Source organism: Thermobia domestica, chromosome 2, assembly GCF_964235325.1.
Source record: "Thermobia domestica chromosome 2, izTheDome1.hap1.1, whole genome shotgun sequence".
Classification (NCBI taxonomy): Eukaryota; Metazoa; Arthropoda; class Insecta; order Zygentoma; family Lepismatidae; genus Thermobia; species Thermobia domestica.
In genome coordinates, this window is record NC_137455.1 from 146705782 (window position 1) to 146721917 (window position 16136).

At 36.5% G+C, this 16136-nt stretch overlaps 1 protein-coding gene across 2 annotated transcripts in view; it reads right to left on the bottom strand.

Moving 5' to 3' along the window:
- Window positions 1–9351, bottom strand: part of zda (peptidyl-prolyl cis-trans isomerase zonda) — a 32994-nt gene extending 23643 nt beyond the window's left edge. Inside the window, exon 1 of one of the 2 annotated variants that reach the window (XM_081747011.1) lies at window positions 9244–9351. The gene's annotated coding sequence lies outside the window, so the exon portion shown is untranslated. Of the gene's footprint in view, window positions 1–9151 lie in introns of both variants that reach the window. The other variant, XM_081747002.1, reaches the window with a different exon arrangement.
- Between the last annotated feature and the right edge of the window lie 6785 nt (window positions 9352–16136).

Below are 16136 nucleotides of genomic sequence, written 5' to 3' on the forward strand. Positions count from 1 at the left end.
CAAAATCATGGTGTAGCTAAATACTCAGATAATAAAGAATTTTGAGATATAATCAAAAAAGTACTCATTACAGTATCCATATGACAATTCAACATAGACGTTTCAGCGACTAATTGTTGTTATCCTCGGTTCGCGTTCCCTAAGAAATTACGTTGCTTTATATAACTACATATACTCTGATAAGTATTTTCATTGTAAAAACAATGTTACTGTTTCTTGACTTCCAGTTGTTAAAATTCCCTTGTTGACAATGTCATTTGGGTGCTTTAGTAGAGTATTTTTCTGATTAACTTGTATGTAATCTATTACGTCATTAAATAAGGTTGAGATAAGAGAAAGTTTTGAAAGGCAAACTGTGGATCGATTCAGGTAAGTAAAGAATACAATAGCCTCAAATGTTATTAAATTTAATTTATGTTAAAATTCAGGACAAAGTAAGAAACCAGTATTCTTTAGTCTTCTCCAAAAAGATTCCTGGCCCGGATAGAAACAGTCAAAAGATGACGCCATTTCTTACATGCAAATTTCGGCACAATATTACAAATCTCTCTCTCTTGAACGGTTGCTTTTCGTTTTATTTGAAAAATAATAATTCATTGATTTAAATGATTCCCTCTGTTTGGAAACATTTCCAAAGTCTCGTGCTGTATCATCCTGACTTCTTTTGGTAAAATATTTTTTTTTTTTTCCTTTTAAAAATGCCAATCCCATTTTTTTCAAACCGTTGATCAGTACTACATAGTACTAATGCTCTAAAAAGAAAAGCTTCTACTTGTATAAACAATTGAAAATTTCGCCATACACTGAAGTAGTTTCTGTTACCACATTCTCACATATTGGGTCTCACGAAATCAAAATCTAGTCTTATTTAACTAGACATAAAGATACGTAATAGACACAGCTTTCACACATATTAAAGCTTCCAAAATGTATATGCTAGTTCCAAAACGCAATGCAAATTCCAAAGCATACCACTTCTGTGCAGTCTGCTTCGAACTGAAATTAGCAACTCAATGAACTAAAAATTTGTTCACCTGCATTAGTATCTTCCTTCCATATTGAGTGATGCCTTCCTGTTGAACCAACAGGAAATGGGAGGCCCACAATCTTTAAAACATCGTGAATTGGAAGTAAGCATTAGTGGTGGTGTTGCTATCCAGCAGCCGGTCCATGTCCATTAAGTTCACGCTTTCATTTAAGGTTGATGTAAAGGGACAAGTTTGGCCAATAGATGTCACTACAGTCTTGGTATCTCTCATGTATTTTTTACCTTTTACGAAAATTTACAATTTTTCTTACAAATTTCAACCTAAAGACTTTAAATTTTTACAGAAGGAACTTCATAACTTATCGAAGGCAGCAATCCGTGCCGATTTTTTATTTAGAATTTCTTTCATTGTTGAAACAGTTATATTGTTAATGGTTTGAATATCCATTTCAACAATCAAGCCATTTCAACAATGAAGAAAATTCTAAATAAAAAATCGGCACAGATTGTTGCCTTTGATAGGTTATGAAGTTCCTTCTCTAAAAATTTAAAGTCTCTAGGTAAGAAAACTCGTGAATTTTCGTGAAAGGTAAAAAATACATGAGAGAGATACAAGACTGTAGTGACATCTATCGGCAAAGCTTGTCCCGTTAAACAAACCTTAACTCACAATTGATATCTATAGGCTCTACAAGCCACTAGTCACAATAATACACACAGGCCACAAACATCTCTCTTTGTGGGTTGTGAATCTGAATATTCTCTTGTCGTTTCTGAGATCTTGGTTCGAAAAATGAAATTTCTTCTTTCTTGATCTTTAAAACTTGTGCAATATAACATCGCCCATCACTGTGAGTCCAGACATGTGAATTCTTTTCACAGGATTAGTTTGGTTGGACTATTCTATTTTCTGCTGGCTGAATTCCTCTTTGGGCTGTTAGGCTCTTTGGGATGTGTATAACTAACACTTCTGTAAAAGCACCAGCACTCAGAATTGCAGTTGAATTTGGGGTGGAAAAATTACGTTTTGAAGCTAATGCTTTAGCAGATCACCTACAGCATCACAAGGCCCCTTCTCATGACCAGCAGCACTGTATACCTACTCCATTAGCACAACCGACTTCGTTAATTCGAACCGTTGCTAACGATTTTGCACAATCAGAAATAATGATATTTTTTTTTTTTTAATTTTATTTATTTATTGTTGGCTTGTGATTGCAGCTGTTGAAGAATTTTGGCTATTGCAAATAATGCATGTGCTGAGTCATGTTCTCTGTCATCACTTATAATAACAACACTTGTACCTTGTTTTGAAAATATGTGACTCCTATAAAAATTGAACTTGGTCGTTACTCCAGTGATATCCTTGTACTTCCTGTGGCAGAATCACAGACCAGTTCTCAACAAAATCATGACAAAGGAGATGAAGGTATTAATGGTAACAGTTTTCTTAATGAGTTTATTTTCCTCCCACGTTGCTTATGCAACTTGAGAAGAGTCATTTGGTATATTTTCTAGAGCGAGGAGAATCCTCTCTTTCACCACATTCTTGAAACAAATAGCTCTCTCATTGCACACCATGGACTACAAACGACTTTACACGTCCAACTAAAGTGTTGTATATCACGCACTCGAGTAAGTTCTTCAAAGTTACCAAGCGAAGTGCATGTCACAATACACAGACAAAGAGAGAGATCTAGATTGGAGTGGTAGTATCCACTTAGGTCGTAGTGGATAAAATTTTGATTTTCCAAGTGAAATACTGAACTTTCCTTCTTATATATGGCGAAAGTTTTTTTAAAAAAAATTATTATAATAACGCTCTAGCCAGAAAGAGTCCCATGTATCTTCCAGATAAAATGACTGGGCGATCTGAACATGTGCTTCATTCATAAGATGACTTTACAGATGGAATGTGGTGCGAATTTCGTCCTTTCAAAGGGACATTGAAATAATTATGCACTTGCAACTTTCCATTATACAATTCATACGATTCAAAAACTCAGTTGATGTTTCATATAGATTTCCAACAATTTGCACAAATTTCTTTTGGTTGATTTTCTTTCAAAAATTGAATTTCTAGAAAATTGGAAAACTTTGCATACAGCTTACAACTTGACTTCAATGACCATGGTTTCTTAATAGGACTAACACTAACCTCTATATTGGACTGATTCAGGGAATGTAATTCTTTCTCTGCAGACACATGGAAGACTTCTTCCGGTTCAGTTAATGTCATTGTTGATATTCTGTCAAAACTTTACAACACAGAAAATCATCACTGGAAACATCTTGACTTTGAAAGAGTCTTGAAATGAGTATCTTATTCCAACCTGAAGTTTTTTTTTTTTTTTTTTTTTAATTTTTTTACCGTCTAGTTTTATACATCACTCTTGTATGGATATGCAAATAGTCAGCACAATTTACTCTCATGGCCCCAGTTAGAAGGCATTTTCAACTCAGTTCATTCTACAAAACACCCCACAACTCAATCAATCAGCATATTCCTCACAAAAGCTTATACATACCGTTGGACTACAAATTTGGTGAATTGCTCTCTTTGTTTGCCTGTTAACAAATGAGTCCTCCCTCTTATATGCTAGCCCAAACCAGGGTTTGCCCAAGTGGGCCCAGCCCGAAAAAACTCTGTGGGTTTTTTCGGGTTGGGCCCACCTGAAAAAACCCACTTTAAAACCCACCTGGGTTTTTGACCTATTTGTTAGTATATTATTGGTACAACTAAGGTGATAACATTGTAAGTGATTTTTATCAGATTTTAGACTTTCCTTGGGCGAATTTAGAGGCTTTCACGTTAAGGTATACAACAACATTCAACATAAGACCTTTATAAAGTTCTGAATGCCCTAAATGATTAAAAAAAAAAAAACTTACCTTAGCTTGAGATAGTTAATGTATGGAACAAATTAATGTATGGATTATGCTTATAGCCTATTTGAAGTAAAATAAGCAATTTTGTACTTTAGAAAATATTTTCCGTGAATAGTGTGCTCCTCGACTTGGCGACACCGAGGGACATTATCACTCATACGTTTGACGGGTTTAAGGCCATAGGTGCCGGTACTAATAGTACATATGTAAATGCATTAGTAAACCTATTAGTATTATCTCTTACGTTTGATGTAAAACAGAAGTTTCTTCAACTAAAATTTGGTTTTCCAACAATAACAGTCTAGTTCAGTCATTTATTGCTACTCTTCAAATAAGCATTCTGTAGAATCAACACCATCAGTAGCGTAAAAATTCTTGTCAAATTTAAGAACCTTAATGCTCGGGGTTCCGAAGACTATGTAACGCTTAACATTCCAAGTGCTGAGTTCAAATTTCCGTACTAGTGGAAGATTTTATGTACACGCAGTGAAAGAAGTGCTCGGGAAATTCCCGAATTAAACGCAGAAGGATCGGAAATGAATACTTCAACAATAAAACTATTTATTTTACGCTTAAGCCTGCCATACGTCCCGTAAAAAACGGGACAGTCCCGCTTTTGGGCCCGAGTGTCCCGCGTCCCCGTAAATTTAGTCGGGACAGGGAAATGTCCCGTATTTTAACTCCGTTCCATTTCTGCTATCAATATCAGCTTATTCGAAAAGTGAAACAAAAAATTCTGACATTGGCTGGGAATCCTGTAATTAGTGAACGAACAGTACGCTGTTGCATGCAACAGTTTCAAGGAAGTTATTACACCATCCTGTTCGACTTCATAGCGAGCGAAATTTGCAATGCTACTTTTTCCATTGCACTTGATGGAAACTCGAATACTCTCCGGAACAAACAAACAAACAAAACAAAACAAAAAAAGATACCTTTGAGTGTTTTGTGTTTCCACTGGAACTTTTCTCCAGCAACACATTAGATAAGTTAACAAGAATTATAATCCTTTTCAGAGGCTAGAGGCACAGAATTGTGCTTTAGTCCAGGTCTTAGAAAAAATGTAAATCTGGTCCTGACAATTACACACGACACAAGGAGAAAAATAAGCTTTTCATCAGATTAAACTGACGACAGCCACGTAAATAAATATTGCTAAACGCGCGAAGAATATTGAAGGTAGATTGTACCACTGATTTAAATAATTTGCATATTGTTTTCGTGTAAAGCATTTTTATAGCACATCTTAAGTTTTTAAGCATCTTCAGTCAGTAGAATAAATTGCAGGGAAAGAACAGAAAAAAGCAGCTGCTGCTTAGTGAACTTTCGCCTATTATATTCTTGAAAAAAAAAAAATTAAAAATGAAATCTTTTAGTCTCATGGTTATGCCTGCTATACTCAAAGTGACGGTGATGATGAGAAATGAATGAAATGACGGAATGAAGAAAGTGTGAGGAAACGTGAGAATCCCGAGAAAACCCACACACAAGGTGTTTATCCACCACAAAGCTCACTTGGCGCGAGCTGGGATCGAACTAAGAACCCCATGCACTAGAGGTGAACGCTCTACCACTGAGCCACCGCGGCCTATTATACTTTTGTTCATAACCAGACTTTAGTTCATTGCATTGTGTTGGAAAGTTGAGGGGGGGGGGGGGGATCTGAGGTGTCCCGTATTCTCATTGAGAAAATATGGCAGATTTATTTACGCTGGAAGATGTTAATTTCATATAAGACATTTTAAAACATTTATTTATTTCATACAACATGAATTGTATCTTTGTTTTAAATTAATAGACCCCTTTTGGTATTCATATTTGGCGAACGTCAGTCAGGCTTCTGGATAACTTGATCTACATTTGTTCGTTTGTCTGCCGAGCTCCTTCATGGCTATGCGGTTAATGTACGCGTCTTCGGCGTGGGATCCGGGTTTGCTTCTCGGAGGGAACTCATGTGGTTCGGATTCCACGTTAATCAGTAGATCCAATCTCACATAGCCTCGCCGCTGAAAGGGACGTTAAACACAAAAGCAACTCAATTCGTTTGTCTGCCTCTACCACACACACTACAGGGTACAACTTTCGGCCTTTTAAGTTTAAATTTTCAGAGTACAAGCACGATACACTGTAAATTTCTTGTATACATTTTGGCGGCATACCAACGTAAAATATCAAAATGGCAGCCATTTTTTTGGAACCAGCGAGTATCCACGCTATGAAGCGCAATTTTCAGTCTTTTAAGTTGAAATTTTGACGGTGGAAGCACGAGATATGCTAAATTTGCTGTATAGACTTTCTCGGTGATTGAATGTAAAATTTTAAAATGGCGGCCATTTTTTTCAAAACAGCACCGTGTAGAAAATTGTTGCAAGTTGTGACAATGACAATCTTGAAATATAAATCACATTTTAACACTTTCACCCCAAAGACATTGAAATATTTCGAAAAACCCGATTAAACCCGAAAAAACCCATATGGGCCCAGGTGAGTTGGGCTTTTTCAAAAAAAGCCCGGGTTTTTTCAAACCCTGGCCCAAACACACACAATTTATCTTTCAAATAAAACAAAAAGCAACAAAATATCTTGAAACGTTCAAACAGTTCCAGAGATAGAGCAATTTAATACTTTGCAGTAAATCACTGGTGTTAAAAAATTCGCAGGCTCGCGCAAGGTGAGCACAACACTAGTCCCGGCTACTCAAGCTATTCCAAAATTTATAGTTGTGACGGCTTATTTTCCATGGAATTTTACATTTTCCCGTTACTCATGTTTTTCAATAAATGAGATTCCTCGTGGATATAAGTTAGCACACAGATCCGGGTTCGATTCCGGGGACAGTTCATAAGCTTCGAATCCCACATGAAGCTTCAGATCCACATGTCATATAGCCTCAGTGCCAAAACAGAACATTAAACTCCCAATCAATTAACACAAAAGTGAAAAATCTCCGAATTTCAATCATGGAACAATCAAAATTGTAATGTGCCACGTGCTTGTGTTTATAAACATTAAACGTGTTCCTATTTGTAAACAACAACCACATATATTTTACGATGGAGTACTACACTTTACGTTGGATTACTACAGAAGCAAACGACGGACCTACAAATCATATAATGACAAGGAAGCAGTAGCACCACTGCCGCCCAGAGCGCGTATATAACGAAAAGGATTCAATCTGCAGCCATCCCGAGCAACAATAGAATTGCGCTACTTCCATCATGTAACCCTTCCCAAATAAAACAACAGGATATATTCTGAGGGTTAACTGCCGCAGAGAGCGGTCCCGAAATACAAAATTTACGGAGAAATGAACAGAATCAGACGAAATGTAAAAATGAGAGTAACAAACGTTAGAAAGGTCATCACTGCAGGGTGATTAATAAGGGAGAAAACATAAGTTAAATCGTGAACTGTGTGCGCTCGCGCATTGATGCGATATAACGTAAGGAGGCAGTAGAGCGTAATCTGACAGTGTTTCAAACCCCCTATATTATTAACTAACTTAGGATACGTATGCTGTTATAATAGAGAGAAAGGGTAAGGTTAGATTTACAATGAAGTTGCAACACATGAGCGTGATGTAACGTCACGCCGTATTATCAAGGGGGTCAAGGTGGAACAAAACGGGCCTTGTGAGACTTCAAACTCCCTTCGTTCGCTCGGCTATGTTTCGTAACGTAAGTAAATCACTTTTTCATCAATAAAGTTGTGTGTGCAAAGTGGACTAAATACCACGCGACATTACGTCACGCTCAGGTGGTGCAACTTCATTGGGAAGGAAAACACGATATTTAATCGGTTCCATTGCTTTAGTTATATTTATAAGTAGTGCGTAGTTTGCAACACTTTAATAGTCTCAAGGTACTAATTTTGCGCATTAGTACTTATATTGAAGCCAGTCGTCACGCTTCAATAAGAAGCATGAAAGTACGAAATATTCGTGATTAATAGTGAATAGCAAAGGCTAGAAATGAGAATAGGGCTAATTGTAGGTAAAGTTGAGTTGAGTTGATTTTGAGTTTAACGTCCCGTTTCAGCAGCGAGGCTATATGAGACGTGGACCTACTGATTAACGTGGAATCCGAACCACATGAGCTCCCGCCGGGAATCGAACCCGGGTCTCCCGCGCCAAAGGCGCGTACGCTAACCGCTTAGCCACAGAGGAGCTCTGTAGGTAAAGTATATGAAAGTAAGAACAGTTAAGTTGTAATATAATGTTGAAAAGAGATTGATGTGTCTTATCCGGGGCCTCTATCTGCGACAGTTTAGCCTACTCTGCAAGCAAGGATCTAGAACAAAAGTGCCCCTTCCTATTTAGCTACAACGTGCCCTGCAGGCTAGTAACTCTCTAACGCTCGCTCGGCAATACTATATGAATTAAATATTAAACTCTGGTACAGAAAGGAACCAACCTAGCTACTAACCTAAAAGGGGAACTGTGTTGTAGAACCTTCTCTATTTAGCAGATATGAGCAATTTTTTTTAAAGGGTAGGATAGGATAGGTTAGCTTAAGTTAGGGCAGGTCTGCCTTACATATGCGAAACAGATCCCTGAACAACTACCGTATTTCAAAATTTACTCTTACTTTTCTTCTTTAAGATTGAGATCTCATAGTAGTTATGCTGTTATTTCCAGTTTAAATATCTTGCTTTATAAAAGTAACTACTGCAAAACTTTGAAAGCGGTGTAATTTGATCTGCTGCGAGTGCTTGAACAGTGTGCAAAATTGCTTCATACTAACTCGTACTTAAAAGCATCAGCATTGGACTTGTACATGTACATGTACTTGTACCAGCTTTTGTACATGTAACTTCTAAAAATTATAACAAATGCCAATTATGTCATCCTAGTTAAAGGAACATTGCTATTCAAATTCATAATTTTAATTTTTGCACATGTAATGCACACATAATTCTCTGCAATCTTTCTAAGTGTGCCTGAACAAGTATCTATAGAAGTGTACAATTTGAAAATATTAACTTCAACTCACTTGAGTCTGCCCTACCAGTCTTTAAGACAAATGATTTTTTTATTTTTATTACTATTTTAATGATTAACGTATTTCGTAAACATGACTCAATACTTTTATAAATTGTGCAACAAGTAATTCCGAACTAATTTGAAATCAATATATCACTACACTTCAGAAAACACGTCAATCTAGTACAAATGTTTTCTGCGGGTTCTAGAAAACTGAGTATTACCCTATCCTTGACAATACCTTAATAAAATTACTGGTATCTTTCCAGATAATATAATTAATTAATCACCTTTGAATTTGATAAAACTAAGTACACAACAATCACACATGCATTATTTTTCACATAATATACAATATATAATTTTGTACAATCATACACACTTTCCGACTACTACTCTCCTCTACACTTGACAACAACAAAAGACGAACGAGAGTCGCAAGGCAAAAGTGACTGTGCTATTTGGAATCGCAGCAAGAAAAGAAAAAAAAAATACGCGGGGATATTCCGCAAGGGGTGTTCGGAATTGCTATTTCAATTCTGCAACTAGGTATGTTGATTATTCCGTGATTTCGAAATTCTGAGATTCTGAATTTTCCAGGGGTGTAGCCCACGGGGGGTCCCATCGGTGCCAGGCCCAAATGGATTCCTGCCCCCCCCCCCAAATGACCAGCTTTTGAAACATCATAGTAAAATTATCTCGCTTCATTTATTTAAAAGTAACAAAGTTTATTGACAATTAATAATTTATGGTGAAATAGTATGGAGAAATATTGTTTTTCCATACCGATAGTATAGTATCTCTTCCTTATACCGATCGAAAAATAGGATACTTTTTTTGTGACAGCAGATTACACAATTTACTGCGATTTATATCTATTTGACAGTTTGAAGACAAACGTTTTAACAAGGTACTACAAATACAGCCATAAAAAAAGGTACTAAACTGATTTGTATATTTTTATATGCTTTAACAAGTGTTTTAAAACACATAGAGGATGGAAAATTTGGTCAACAATGCTTTTATTGAGAAACAATGTTTTTATTCAATTTGAATTTTATTCGCTCTCTCTTTTATTTCTCCTCAATGTAATAAAATAATTATGTTTTTTTAGTCACGAATAATAAATAAATATTGTTGTCAGGAAACCGTAAAGAAATTAAGTGAAATTTCAAAGAAAATCAATCTTGTGTAGATAGGTTCTGTATACAAGGTCTTAAATTTAAATATAAAAGTAACCAAGAAAAGTTTTGTTGCTTTTTCACCCATCACCGTCGAACATCGATATGTCACCTAACCTGGAAGATCAAAAATAGTCCCCATCAGCATCGACGACCTTCTGAAAACGTTCTGGAAGGCCATGGAATCCATCGCGGTAGAACTTGGTGGGCCGTGAAACGAAGAAAGTATGAGGTGCATTTTGGACTTTTACTAGGGATTTGAACTGGCGTCCTCTAAGGTGATTGTCCAAAGAATGGAACAGGTGATAATCGGACGGTGCAATACCCGGGGAATATAGTGGTTGCAATATTGTTTCCCATCCAAGGCGGAAAATGGTGTCCTGAGTCATGCTAGCCACGTGGGACTTAGCGTTGTCCCGTAAACGAGGACCCATTTGCAATTCAGAAGTGATGGCTCCAGAGTTTTGAGTTTTTGTTGAGCACAGCTTAACTGCTGACACTACACAGCTGCATTGATACTCTGATCAGCTGGTAGCAGTTCCCGATGCACGATGCACCAAACACACAGAAGGACCTTCTTCTGGTACAGTGCTGGTTTCGGCTGTTTTGAAATCGGTTCATGGGATGCTAACCAATGAAGACGGCGCCATGGAGCTTCGTATAGGACACACTTTTTATCACATGTCAACGCCCTGTCCAGAAATGGCTCCGAAACAGTAAATAAACACAGGCGACTGCCGCGTTGCCTTCTGGCCCGGAGTCAAAATATGTAAGACACATCGACCCAACTTGTAGTGCTTCACAAGTTGATGGATGTGCTGTGCAGCCGAATAGTTTCTCCACACACTGAATTATAGTCCCAGTTCCTCTTTGTACATGTGTTTTCAGGTGTTTCGTCATGGTCCTTAAACTTGTTAAACCATCGCTGCAATGTCCGCGTCGTCACGACACCCTCACCAAAGGCCTGGCATATCTTCTGTCCCGCTACAGCGGCGTTTGACCTCCATTTGAACTCGTTCAGCATACATGCTCTTATGACGCTCTGTGGATGTCCCATGTTCCCTCTGTCTTTACGCAAGTTCAAGGTGTGTCTGAATTGCCACAACCAGGTAGTATGTTGGATATACCGACACCAACAACTGACGTTCGCCTTATCTCCACTCGCATTCAACTCACGGTGTGAGGTCCAATTGAACACAGACTTACACGAAAAGAGACAGAACTTTCTTGGTTACCTTTATAGTTATGAACAAAAGTATAGCGTTTGGTCCCGGGCAGTAGTTCTTGAATAAGCATAATAAAAACTATCTTGAATATAATTTATGGATAATAATAATAATAATAATAATAATAATAATAATAATAATAATAATAATAATAATAATAATAATAATAATAATAATAATAAAGCTAAAATAGTGTTTTTAGTCTTCCAGAAGGAAACCAAAATTTTCCTTTCTTTCAGGCCTCATAAACACTTTTTTTTTGGCTTTGTACATTGTAGCTGCCCCCCCTCAAAACCGACGGCCCCCCTACACAAACCTGCTGGCTACATCCCTGGAATTTTCGAAATTCCAAAGTAATAAGCTAAAGTTCCGAGATTCTGAAATTTCGACCTTCCGAAATTTCGGACAAAGTTCTGTGATTCCGGAATTCCGAAATGCTGAGCTAAAGTTCCCAGATTCCAGAATTAATGGACCTTATGCAAAGTAGGGATGGCCTTTTTCGAAAAATCTGTTTTCCGATTTTTGGAAATTTCATTTTTCGTTTTTTTTTTTTTTTGTTTTTCGCTTTTTCGAAAATTTTTTCATTTTTTCGAAAAAATTTTCGTTTTTCGTTTTTCGAAAAATTTTTCGTTTTCGAAAAAGCCATTTTTCGAAAAAATGTGGCCATCCCTAATCTCAAGATTAAAGAGATTTGCAGTCACGTCCGGACCCGTAGAGTATATATCTGATGGTTTATTGATCAACATGGAGGCTGTCCGATTAGACGAAGAGTCGAAGTCTTCAATGATTACTTTACGGAGCAATGGCTGGAAAATCCAAATTTTTCTCCGGAAAGTTGGAATTGTAGCAGTCACAGGGATCGAACAAATAAAGCAGTAGAAGACTGACACAAACGCTTAAACAAAATATTATCCAGAACCCCTGCACATTTCCAGTCTTGTGAAGATTACTCAATGTGGCCATGTTGCCACTAACTAAAACATTGGAAAACGTAGTACTAGTCAATAATTACTTCGTTATATAAAATATTCAAAACTACTGTTCGCAACTACGGCATTTCCAGTCTTGTGAAGACTATTGACTAAAACATTGGAAAACGTAGTACTAGTCAATAATTACTTCGTTATATAAAATATTCAAAACTACTGTTCGCAACTACGGCATTTCCAGTCTTGTGAAGACTATTGAGGGAAGATTCTATATGTAATCATGTTTTCAGAAGAATGGAAATGCTGAGCATTACTCAAAAGAACAGACAAGCCATGTATATGAAAGTTGACGATAGGATACAGTCAATACTTCATAATTTGAGAGAACATGTTGACCTGAGAAAATGTCTTAGTCGCTTGAGCTTTGTATATCTATGTACACCTTGTCTCAAAAAGGTTGAGCGCATTCTTTACTGGTGTTTTGAGGCAATAATTTTCTAAGTCCAGCTTCGGGTATCTTCGGGAAAAAGTAAGCCAGGTTCGAACCTCCAAGCCAGCCTTTGCAATCGGGAAAAAGTTTGCAGATGTGTGTTTCTTCTTCTAAATATAATAAGACTTGTTACCAAGTGTTTAAAACAGCAACATTGATTGAAATACTTAATGATACAATATTTCGAAACTTTTTTTTTCAATGTCAGCACATGCTTGTTTGTCATTTAGCTCTCCATACGTAATGGAACATTTAAATACGTTAAAGAATCTTTCCATATGTAAAAGAATGCTCAAAGTTAAGAAATAGAACATAATTATCGCCTGAGTACTAAAATAAAAGTCAAAGTAGAACAGAAACAGCGTTTGTAATGGATATGAATGTCATAATTATCTTGAGATCCGTTATACATCGCTAGAAGCTTGTGTTAGCTCATTGGTAAGCTGTCGGATTTCAAATCATAAGGTTGAGAGTTCGAATCCCGTCTAGGTTAATCCTTTTTTTAAATTATATTTGCCGCAATGCATGAAAAATTATATAAAATAATTACATTAGAATACATAAGTTGTGTATATATAACATAATCATTGCAGAACATAGTAATTATTATGTTTAAAATATAACATCTGAGATAATTTTCACAGTAGGTCGGTATTATATATGAGGATGTAAATACAAGTTAAGAAACTCGTTCAATAGCAATAAATAAATCATGTAGTGTATTTATTTGCAGCTATTTGTCATATAGAGGGTAATTCTCAACATTCATAATACAGAATGTCATTTATGTTCTTGAAAAGTTATTCGATGCATAAACAGAAGGTATAAACAGAGAATCCAAAGTCGGAACGCTCGCAAAAAAAAATCATGAACCCCAAAGGTCACGTGAGCAGACTGGAATTGTCCTTGTGAAGCATGCCACAGCAGAAAGTGTTTACATAGATTTTCAATTCAATTCCTGATATATGCTTTTGCAATGTGGAAGTGGTGATGCCTTGAGTCGCCCTCTCTCGCTCGCTCGCTCGCTCACTCTCTATTTATACAGAATATAAAAGTGGATTTATGTGTGTATTTCAACATAATTCTGATATATCTAGAGCAATTTTAACTATATTTCTTACAGTCTGGAAAAAGGGTACTGTCGGGATACATATCAAAAATGCTAGAAACGGGTCGATATTAGTATCGAATCCATAGTTTCGTGGTCGCTTAGGTGAATAGTTCTACTTTCAATTCAAGTCCAATTAAGCTTCCATTAGCACCCAGGGTGGTTACGTAGCGACAAAAAGATATCGAAATCATTCGATATTAGAATCGAATCGTAAGTTTTCAGCGCCGCTAACAGTGCAGCATTTCCCATTAGTCCACATTAGTCCACATTTCAAATTAGTCCCATTGCCTAGAGGGCAACATATTTGCAGAGTGCAAAGTTTAAAACTTGAATAATATTTTATTTTTTTCCGTATGAAAAAGTTATAAATCAATAGCAAATATACTACTTCACGAACAATCCTCTTTTACTATTCTAATATGTTTAATAATAACGTAAGAAATCTAATAGTAATTGAGAACATGTTTCACAGTTGTTATTTTTTGTTACATAGTTGTAGCTGTAGCATGTAGTGAGTGGAATTTAACTGTAATAAATTCACTAATTAACCATATTCGAATTAAGTTTTATTTTTAAGTTCGGGATGAAGGGGCGGAGAAATATGTAGTTATCGGGGGCACCGAGCTTTTCTACATTTTACTTTCAAGATCTCCATTTTTCTTTTGTCATTTGTTCCTAATAAAAAAAAGTTCAGTTACTTTTGGATTGTCATAGGATAGTAGGAGTTGGATTTTGGGATGCAGCCTGTGAGATTCTAGAGGAGCTAACTGCTTGAAAAAATATTTTTGAATCATCTGTAACATATGAAATAAGGATATGTATCATAAAAAATTGAAAGTAACTATGTCTGCGTAATCATCACGGTCAAATTGCAAAGTCAAATGAATTGACGTTTGGTATATAATCAGTCTCCATTCCCAACTGGGAAGTTATCATACGCATGTCACTTTCATTATAATACATATCCTTAGGGGGAGTAGAAGTCCGAATTTTTGCGAAAAATTTAGTATCTTACAAGCCGTTCAACTGAGAGCTGAAATTCAGCATATAACTCTTTATTAAAAATAAAGAGAATATGTCCTGGCATTTTTTAAAATTATCTTTTATGAGCGGGGGGACGGGGGTGCATTTTCTATATATTGGAATTGGTAGTGGGTTGATTTGTAAAAATAATCGAAAACGATTGATATTAGTTGAGAAACAAATTGAGTAATGCAAACTAAAGTTCTTTTTGAATTTTATACCCACTGCTTTCTATTTGTAATTGCTGAAGCTGGTGTTTAATATATGGAGCGTTCCGAGCATAAGGCAATCAAGCCATAAAGTTAGAGAAAAATGGCCATAAAATTTGTATTCTAAACTTAATTACATGGGCATTTTCAATTAGTACGGCATGCTTAATTATATAGAAAATTAGTTTCTCTCTCTCTCTCTCTCTCTTTTTTTTTTACGTTGGTCTACTTTTCCTTGATTTGAAACTTTCAAATTTCACCCTATTTTCTACTGAAATGTGTCTGTAAGGCAACAAAGAAATAATTATATATGATAAATTTAAATTCATTTTAATTTGGAAGATGAGAAACACTTTGCCATTATATATCGTAAAGGTCAGACCCACCAGTATTGTAACAGAGAGGTGCTTGAGCCATTGACGGTAGAAATTCAAACTCCGATAAGTGATAATTTCACAGTCTTGTTTTATTACAAGTGTAACCTCTTTAGTCAATGGAGAGGAGGACGTGGGCCATCGGTCAGAGTTGATGTCGATGGGTTTTGGTGGGTCGGAATTGATCGCAATGGTTCAGAGTGGTTCATAGTTGGTGGTGGGTCAGAGTGGATCACGATGGTTGATGGGTCAGAGTGGGACAATGGGGCATTTGGGTGGTGGGTGATAGTGGGTCATGGTGGGTCGTGGATCAAATTTTCATTGACCCACACCATCTCTGGTTAAAATTGTACTAAAGATAAGAGGCACCGAAGATGCATGTCGGCTATTATGCTCAAATTTTGCTCATGGATAGTACTCCACCAGGAAGCAATAAATCTGAAACGGTTCACGGTATCACCTTCTAGAACTCGAGATGTAGGGGTTTGTCTGATTGGCTAAATTAAGACGTCAATGATTTATCCTTCAACAACCAAGCTTTTTATGATCGTTTCCGTGGGGAAGTCAGAAGAACACGTGCCTAGTAATCGTAATATTGATAGTTTGCGTCCACCCCGGGTATTTGTTTTGTGTTTTTTTGATTCACCTAAATATAAACAAATCACACATATAGGCATTTTGACATATTTTGGGAGAGTAATTTTGTGGTTCGTTGGCGTTTCATCGCGTCTC